Below are 10,695 nucleotides of genomic sequence, written 5' to 3' on the forward strand. Positions count from 1 at the left end.
TTTTTGATGATGATAGTGTGCTAAAACCACATGGGTCTCAAACAAAAAATTCAATCATCGCCATTCACATCAAACACATAATGTTTTGGAACCATGGTTGTATCCCAGGGATTTTTCCATTATCAGAAGCTATGATGGATTGAGCAAGGGTGAACTAGCCATAAGGAAAATTGATGTATGCCAATTTGATGTCTATGAAAAACCGCTTCATGGTATAGATAATATTGGTCTGGGTGTATAGAACAATAATATAATCTGCTCCTAGAGGATTTTTCAATGAAATTTAGTCACACAATAAGAAAACAAAAGGGTGTTTTTTCCAACAATGAAATGAACATATGCCTTTCACTCGATTTATAATTTGTAGAAAAAGAAACAAAAGATGATAGTTCACTTGAGGGTCATCAAACTTGTATGATTATTTGTGAAATTGGAGAAATGAGAGAGTTTGAGATTTTCCTGTTGACAAATATGAACATCCTTGTGGATATTTCCATGATTGGTCATTTGTTCCTTAGTTTAAGAAGGATGAAAACTTATGTTGATGATATTAAAAATAAGTCGGAAGCAGTATGCATAAAATACCTTTAGGAAAAAAATATGACAAGGAGTAGCGTTTACCATGTGCTCTTATCACTATGCCAGGATGAAGCTAAGTGGAACATAAGGAGGACCACAACAATGTTGGTTCAAAGCCTTCCATGCCTCACTGATAAAGAAAGATACAATGCATTCAATGAAACCACAAGTAGTCCTGGAAGACACCAATTTATGACTTTTGTGGTAGATTTAATTCTTGCCTACCAAGTGAGTTCCTTTAAAAGTATGGAGCTCGTATGAACCCTACTAGTGAATACATTTTATCTGTGCTCTAGAAGGTGAGATCTTCTCCACTGCAATTGACAATCCCAAATCCTATATTTGAGTATGAGTCATGTGTTGCTAAAGGCATACCAAGACTGTTTGATAAGGTAGGTTCCACAAACGAGAATTGATGGTGGAATGCATCATTCCAATACTCTTAGTTTCAATCTTCACATCAGATTGTCCAAAGCATAGGTGTGAACAATAGCACTAGTGGAAAGACTTAATTGCCAAAGATAAGCCTACAAATTATACTTTTCCATCCAATATGGCTTCAGACCCTCAGATTAGATCTGTACCAGAAAGGATTATATCAGCAATTATTTGTCTTATACGAAAATTTAAAAAATGTTTAGAGCTAGCATGTGAATTGCAAGATTTTTTATGGTGGAGTAACCACTATAGCAACCATGTTCAAAGATACATAGAACAAACATGCAACAATCATCACTAGAGTAGATTTGCACCTAATGGTGTCCAAATACCCAAATTTTCACTCAGCTTGGTAGTCATAGATTCTATAGATTAAAAGCACTTAGATCTCAATGTGGCCTTGTTTGCTATAGTGATCAAGCATAGAGGGCGAAGGCATTTCCTTTGATAAAGTGCTGAGAATTTTATGATTGGTGGATATTGAAGTCATTTTCATGGGTCAAGGACAAGATCGTGAGGTTCTCATGAACTCCCTAAAGGAGCACATGTCCATTGGTTGTTGATGTAGGCACTACTAATAAAAGTGGAAGAAAGTCAAGAACCCTCCCCTAAACATGTCTAGTCTCTCTCCAACAGAGTTCTCATTATAATGTTGTGTTTTAGTAGGAATGTACAAACAATTTCTTGGTAAATAAACTAAACTAATATTGAAAGATATTCAAATGCCTTAACACTAAAAGTTAAAACTACTAGTAAGTTGTAAGATAGAACTACTCCAATGACCAAAATACCATACAAGTTTATTGCATTCTTGAGAATTATGAAGTTGTTAACAAAGAAGACACTCTAGATCAGCCTCTGTCTTCTGGTTCTAGCATTGATATAAATTGTGAGTTTTGTGATTAGATCATCCCTATGACAGAACCAAACTCTACCCAAGAAGAGAATGATAGTAAGTTTGATAAAGCTGTAAAGATGAAGACAGAGAGATCAACCACGTTAATCAAACTGAAGAAAACAATGGTTATGTTTCTCAGTACAAAATATTTCCTGGATTTGAAGGAGTGGATTACTTTGTATATGATAATATTTTCAACAATACAACCTTCCCAAAGCTCATAACACAACATTTATATTTTGTGTTGACTACATTTAGTTGACAACCCCTACAGACAATGGAAGTAGAAGGCGATTCTTTGAACATTGATGCAATGAACATCTTGGATTATGATGAAGACCTTTATGGGAAGATGGTTATATACCCCCTTGAAGTTCTTTCTATTTTTTATATAATTTTGATGGATGTTGGTGTTCACCTTAAACCTTTATGGGAGAAGCACATATAGGTAGGCAGACTACAATCCTCTCAAGTTTCATGTGTCAAGTCTATATCTCATTTTCAGCTTATGGTTTCATTTGCATGGTTCTTTCAAATTGACCACCCTATAAAATTGTATAAAATATTTATTTTTATTTACATAACTGCTTTTGTATTCAGGAAAGAATATTCAATCTCAAAGATACAGTTAACATGTGAGATTTGAATCCCTCAGATAGGCTTTGGTGACCAGTGCATTTTTTTTCTATGATATGTAATCTCTTTAGCCATTTTGTTCAATGCCCCTTTTTGGTAGAAAATAAGCCTGGGTTGTGTTGGCCTTGAAATCTAGATATTGAGAAAATTATTTCAGTGAAAGGGATGATTATACATTGTAGCTCAATAATTGCATAAATCAAAGAGGCATTTTTCAAATGCCTTGTTTGTGGCTATGCTCCACCACCAGTGCCCATTGATAGAAGTATTCATTTTCTTGAGTGAAACTATAATTTTGTTCTGTAGTTATAGCTTTTTACTGTAGCTTGTGTTTCTTCATGATTTTATAGTTGCTTGCATAGAATAGAGTTTATACTGAAGGGAAAATAATTCAATTTTAGAGTGATGCATCAATGTTCATGATTTATTCATGCCATTGGAAGCAGTTCTCAACCTCTCTTAGTGAATACTACTCATTTTCTATGAACATGGTTGTGTCTCAAAAGAGGTTCAAAAATGTATTTGGAAACTCATGTTTTTACTCATAACCTAACTACCAGATCGAATTGATGAACCTACTCGACGTGGAAGGCCAGAATGTGCTGCTATGAACTTCATGACTTTGGCTCATAATAGATGTAGGTAATTGTCAATATAGTTGAGTTAAATAGTAATCTAGTTGTTGAATTTGCATTATTACAACGTTCTCCTTCTCATTTATTTTGGGGTCAGGTTTGCTGACAAACAGATCGTAAGGCTGCAAGAAAGCCCGATGCCATTCCAAAGGGGGAAACCCCACATATAGTCAACTTGTTAATGCATGACAAGCTAGTGGATGATGCCAAACTTGGTGATAGAGTTGAGGTAGAGAGTGATTTCCAGAAATTATTTTTTGTAGAAAAAATATTGTTGTGAAAGGAGTTTTGATCATGACTTGTGAATATTTTGCAGGTAACTGAAATCTTCAGGGCCATGAGTGTTAGATTAGGACCAAACTAGAGGACAGTAAAATCCCCTTTTAAGGTATAATCCTGTCCCAAAGTTGTTTTGCATGTGCTTGGATATTTGTTCTTCTTACTATGCATTATAAATGAAAGTTATAAATGTTGTTTGTTTGCAGACTTACATCGACTGCCTTCACTTAAAGAAGGAAGACTAGACATGACTACAAGATGAAGATCCAATGGAGTGTGATGCCACTAGTGACAACTTTGCTTCTTTTCAAGAAGGTGATATTTCAGCTACTCAGTATGAAGCCAAGGTATAAATTTAGTCTCATCTTCACCTTTTCACCGTACTAATACATTTACTGAATTCATTAACATGTATTTCTGATTTTTAGGTTGAGAAGTTGAAAGAGCTATCATGGCAGCCTGATATCTATGAGAAGTTAACTAGGTTGTTGGCTCTTTATCTCTTTCATTTCTAGTAATTTCTTGTACCTGTACTGTGATCCAACCCTTGAAGTTACTATTGTTGTTGGAAACAACTTTTTGGGGGAATGCCAGTAAAGTTAGCCACAGGTGTCACTTTCCATGGTGACATCAACATTTTTCTTGTTGAGGACCCAGGTACGAGTAAGTCTCAACTACTTTAGTATGTAGACAAGTTGGCTCCTTGAGGTATTTATACAAGTGGTTGAGGAAGCTCTGTAGTTGGCTTGACTGCTTATGTGTCAAAGGATCTTGAAGTTGGTGAAACTGTATGTTTAATGACTCTGATGTTGCATCATTGAATATTTTAATAAGCAGCAATGGAACTGTCACATCCATTGAAATTCTGGATTATTGATTAGTTTTTGAATTTAATAGGTATTGGAAAGTGGAGCACTAGTATTGAGTGACAGAGGCATTTGTTACATAAATGAGTTTGACAAGATGTCATATAATTCTCGAAGCATGCTACATGAGGTGGGATTTCCCTCTTCAAATCAGTTCACAAAATATTATGCATTCAGTGGTTTTCTCTTGATCAAGCTTACCCACATTCTATTGTATTTCCTACACTTTTTTGTCATTTCTTAATGTGGTATGCTATTTGAGGCAGGTGATGGAACAACAAACCATGTCAGTTGCCAAGGTTGGGATCATAGAAACCCTTAATGTTTGAACATCTGTGTTAGCATGTGTGAACCCTAGTGGTTCACACTACAATCAGAGATTTTCAGTCATTGACAATATCCAACTTCCTCCAACATTTCTCTCCAGGTAAAGTTTAGTCATTGTTGTGGGCATGGTATGAGTCCTTACGAGGTTTGCTTACTTTTCAAATCCACAAAATTAATGGTTTACACCTGTAGGTTTGATCTGATTTACTTGGTTCTTGATAAAGCTGATGAGCAAATTGATCAACACTTTGCATTATGAAGAGTCCGAGGTATGGAATTATGTCTACTACTTGGGATGGCTTCATATGATACTTGGAGGGAATTATTCCAGTTTACATGACTGAAATTACATCATTTCTTGTTACATGACCTAAGAGTGGACACATTGGATGTATCAACCCTAACTTCATTATATATCAATCATACAATACAACACATACATCCCAAGATATCTGATGAGGCTATAGAGGATCTTACCCATGGTTATGTTGAAATGTGCCAGGGGATCATACAGTATCAGCTTTATTATTCTACAACACCATGGGCTTGTGAAGTGTGTGTATGTTCTTAGTTACTTGAAGGTTTTCTAGTCAGCATATGTTCACTCGACTACAATTGTCCTTGGCAAAATAACTTTATTAGACTCCAAACCAATTAAATTTCACAACTACACTAATATTTTTTTAATTTCTCTTACATATCTCTGTTTAAATTCACTTTATTGGTGGAATTCTCATTTTATTGTCTGATACGAATTTGATTCTTGATAATGAAACTCTTTACATAGGCCCAATTTTTTTCAAATAGCTAAAGGATGCCACTAAAGAGATAATAGTGCATTGTGGCTGGAAATACCATTGGTGGGAAGGGATGTTTATGATCCATCTCATGCTCAATCATTCTGGGATCCATAAAACAAATGGTCACCACAACCATAATGATTTTTTTACCTAGACAATTCCAGTGGGCTTGACAGGATATTGCATTTTAATGCCACTGTTTTAATCTGTTTCAAGTTGTAAGTTGTGATAGAATGAAATGAAAGAGATTAATCTCACAAGGCAGTCATTTTTCTGTATTATAACTATCAGAAGAGTGAAGTTGCAAGAAATGAACAAAATCCTTTATATAGGTTAGCATGAATTTCTCTAGTATGGATATGAGTCTTGAACCTGGATATGGAAAAATCCTACTACAAGCTATAGTGATTAGAATTTCAACGTTTGTCCATAGATCATTAGACTTGGAAGGCATCTATCTACTTTGTAAAGGATTAGAGTTGGAAAACCTTCCTCCCCACTCTCCAGATTAGGAGGTGGAAGGGTTGCCTCTCCACCAAGAGTTGTAATTGGAAGGGATCCTTGTCTATTAAGTGTTGTTGGCAGGAGTTTTCCTCTGGCATCATCGAGGATTGGAGTTGGAAGGACTCCTCCATAAAGGATTGTTGGAAGCCTACATGATAGGAATGTGGAGAAGGATAATGAGTAGGAAAGGCCCTAGGTTGGAAAGGTGTTGGAAAGGTGATGGCGATCACCTCAGGCAACTTGACACTTCTAATACGAGTGTGGCATATGGTTCAAGGAATGGATATGATTGGAGGCATCAACTAATGAATGGTGTCCTAATGATGCATATGGAAATTATAGGGGCTAGAGATCCCTGCATGGACTACATTCACTTGTACAACCACCCCAAGAAATTGATATAATATGGAGTAGAATGGTGTCTAGAAACTAGAGAAATTATGAGGAAGAAAAATACTTGTGGGAAGATCTGAGCCCAAGATTGGAAAATCATGGAAGAGGAAGTGATAACTCAAGGAAAGATGATTATTTTCTTGGTGATCTAAAGAAGTCGTTAGGTTGAGAGAGAGAGAGAGAAAAGAATGGATTGGGAACCCGCTCTTCCTTAGAGTGATTGGCATATACATGGACCCTTGTACCATGTGGATAGACCCATGATGAGTGAGAAGGATAGACGACCTCCTAGAAGGGCAGGCTTCCTTTCTTCCTACACTCTCTTTTGATCTAATTATTTCGATGGCAAATTATTACCCATTTCTTTTTTTCTTTCTTATTGTTTTAGCAATTCCCTTAGAATGTAAAGATAAAGGATGTCTAATAATGATATTTTTATTAATGTAGGAATTTGAAGAGATCCATCCATCTTCTCTTCTGCAATTAGATATCGTGTCTCAAAATATCAAAGGTACTTCCACAAACATATCATATTTGCTGCAAAGTAGTCAAGGTGCATTAGAAATTCGACCTGTAATGGGTCAGCCTCCTCACCAGTCACATCAAAATAATATTCCAACATCACAATCAAGGTTGAGAACACTTCAATTTTTTGTTCCTGGTGACAAAAACTCAAGTTCTAGCTTGACATCTTCATTGAATGAATCTAGGTCAACATGTATAGAAATACATTAGGAATGGTAGCAAAACCTTGGGAAAATGAATGACTCTAGGTCAACATGTATATAAATTCCATTAGGAATGGTACCAAAATCTTGGGAAAATGTTAGATCTTCCCTTGGCTTTGATACCCTGAGCTTTGAATTCCTATTGCCTGTGACACCATCATCGAGCAACAATCCATTCTAATGAAGGTAGGAATCACAAAGACTTTCTTCTTTGTCTCCTATGACACAATTTGTATGGCCTTCTATACAAACTCTGCCACCTCTACCTCCATTTGCACCACTCCTTCAACATCAATAGTTTCAAACACTAAACCATCAACACTAGACTAATTCGATGAAGCCCAATCAATAAAAAGTTTAACTTCCTTCTCTTTATTACTAAGGTCATTCTTCACAATCCTTTCAACAATCTCCATGGTGAAATTTCAGTGTTCCCTTCTTATTTTTTGTTTTAAATAGGGAAAATAATAGTTTATCAAGACTGCATGGGATTTAGATAGTTGGGTTGACTTTTTATCACAACACATATGGAATTTATCTTGATTTTTCTAGCTAATTGGGATATTTCTGTACAACTATAGAGACTAAATTATTTCTATTTATTTGGTTAATTCAACTTTGCTGCAAGAATGTCCTTTTCTAGTATGGGAATATTACGATGAAATATAGCTAGTTTAAAACCTTTGAAAGAATATCTTGGTTAAACAACCACAGATAGGGACTCTTCTCTGTCAGATATGCCAAGGGATTGCACCTAGTCCCATATCCAACAAGACTTACATACACATGAATGATGACATTCTTGGATGGGCGAGATAGCCCAGGAGGAAAAGGGATACGAGATTTCGTACCTTAGTTAGGGCATGAAACACACCCTCTTTATCATCATACGAAGACATTGTTCATCGCTATAGTTACTTTTGATTGAGATTTAACTACCATTAAGATATATTTATGGGCGAATCTCCGAATCCCTGGTGAGAATATGGGTGCCTGATAAGCATGAAATTACAAATGAACACTGACTTTGTCTGCTTAAACACAAGTATGTATGCCTTCCATACTAGCCAAATGCTTGAGAAATGCATTATGGCTACATGGATAACTTTTGTAGATCAATGACATCAACAATAACATTGTAGAATCTTGTTGGATGTCGTTCAATATATTACTATTACATGGAACACCGAATCTTATTTGATGTCATTCAATATCTTACTATTACAAGGCACACCTTCAGAAAATATTTTAGCATATTGCATTTTCCATTCTTGTGCAACACCATGGGCTTGTGAAGGGTGTCTATGTTCTTAGTTAATTCAAGGTTTTCTAGTCAGTGTATGTTCACTCGACCACAATTCTCCTTGGGAAAATAACTTTATTAGATTCCAAACCAATTAAATTGCACAACTACGCTAACATAATTTTGGTTTTTTTTTAATTTCTACTACGCGTCTTTGTTTAAATTCGCTTTATTGGTGGAATTCTCATTTTTTTGTCTAATACGAATCTGATTCTTGATAATGAAGCTCTTTGTAGAGGCCCAATATTTTTCAAATAGCTAATGGCTACCACCAAACAACTAACAGTGCCTTGTGGCTAGAAGTACCATTGGTGGGATGGGATGTTTATGATTCATCTTGTGCCCAATCATTCTGGGATCCATAGAACAAATGTTTACCACAACCATAACGATATTTTTACGAATACAATTCGAGTGGGATTGACATGATATAAAATCTTGTTCTTTCTATTAGAATATCAGAAAGGTAGAAATATTTTCTTATGCTGATAATTACTTGTGATACTGTTATGTTCTTATTTACTTGTGATTTTTTTATGTTATGGTCTTGAATTACATCACCATTATTTGTGACATCCTAGAGTTTTTGAACATTTCACCATATCCTTGTAAACACTATCCATGCATGGCAACATATAATTTCCATCATTTGAAATGTGTCAATCCTAAATCATAAGAAATGATTCATCACATTGTATTTATTTTTCATATCACATTTGGGCTATTGTTACCTTAGTTGGTAAAGATACTTGTAACCATAGTTACCAAACTCAGCCGAGTTAACTTGGCTAGTATGACATAGTTAGCATCTAAATATGAGCAGAACAAATGGAGTCAAAGCTTAACTTGGACATAATTCATGGTGTAACTCAGACTTGAGTAGAACTATCTTAGGATTTCACTTGGGGTTGGGCAAGAATCAGGTAAAACTTGATAGTTTAAAAACAAAATTTTTGTCCAAATTATTTTCTTTGGACCAAATTTTTTGAACTAACTCTTAAGTCTTGCCTAATTTTAAGTCGAACCCTATTTCTTTGTCCATGTTGAGTTGGACCTAAAGATTTATAGAAACAATTTCCGTAATGCTATTTCATAGAGACATATAATTGAGTTTAAGATTAGTTGATGCTTGCATCATCATGCCTATCATTTATATCTAAGATACAATGCATTCATCTATTTAAAATCTAAATTCCTTTAGAGATAGAACTTTGTAGAAATACTTGCAGGAGTATCGAACTTGAGGGCTTTCAACAAATACACATGAAGAAAGAGGAATGTGTATAGGGAAGTGCACTACACTTATTTGATAATTCCACACATTTTGAGGGCGTGCCAATAGAAATGTCAATGTTGTTGGATACACTAGCGTTGGTTAGTTTTAGAAAATTTCTCTTTGTCAAATATCTTATTTTCATGAAGTAATATTTCCAACCAAGAGGATAAAGAATTGGCATGCCTAAGACATATTGGTGTTATTTATTGCCTTTATTTTTGATTTATTAGTATTCCACCACTAATAACTTCATTACATAGTTGTTTGTTTAGTAGTATATTACGACAGTGGCTTGTTAAAGGAAATATATTCCAATTTGTTTGAATGTCATAAACTAGAAGGAGATTTAGCTTTATATTGGAAAAAATTATCATGAAATATAGGCCTGTTGTTTGGTCATTAAAAAAAAAAATCATGACAATAAGCAATGATTTTGGACATGATGAATTACATAACTTACCAACTCAAAAACAGGTTAGCATATTCAATTTTACCTACACTAGAGAAAAATAAATGAGTAACATTAAGTTTTCTTTGAATATTTATAGAATCATTTCAGAGATTCTAAATGGAAATTTCACGTACTAATATTGCTCAATTAACTACAGGGAAAACAAGGGGCATACATAATTTGATGGATTTTGGGAATTGGATTCTTTTTACCCTGGAATAGTATGTTGACAATTGAAAGTTACTATATTGAAGCTATATTCCCGGTTAGTATCACAATTCTCAAAGTCTTGTGTTATTCTTTTTTAGTTTCTTGTTGTAATCTTGTGTTAGCAATACTTTGCTCCACCCATTAGATTTCTATTGACTATTTTTATGGTTGATGTGTTAGTACTTCTTAAAGATAACTAGAGGAAACAATACAACTACAAAATTCGGGCATGGTAAATTCTTAGTAGAAACTGCTAGCTTTGCTATGTTTGATTACGTTGGATAAAATCAAAATTGCAGTGTACCATAAGCATGAGAATTCGAAATATTGGGATATAAATGTGTGCGTCTATTTGCATTCATTACTTTATTT

General features: G+C 34.8%; 1 pseudogene; it reads left to right on the forward strand.

The window, feature by feature from the left end:
- The first annotated feature begins 2,192 nt into the window (after positions 1-2,192).
- On the forward strand, positions 2,193-5,229 carry LOC149155305 (DNA replication licensing factor MCM4-like; annotated as a pseudogene).
- The last annotated feature ends 5,466 nt before the right edge of the window (positions 5,230-10,695 follow it).

Source organism: Pinus tabuliformis, chromosome 9, assembly GCF_031772625.1.
Source record: "Pinus tabuliformis cultivar Carrire ecotype Pingquan chromosome 9, CPIR1, whole genome shotgun sequence".
Taxonomy (NCBI): Eukaryota; Viridiplantae; Streptophyta; class Pinopsida; order Pinales; family Pinaceae; genus Pinus; species Pinus tabuliformis.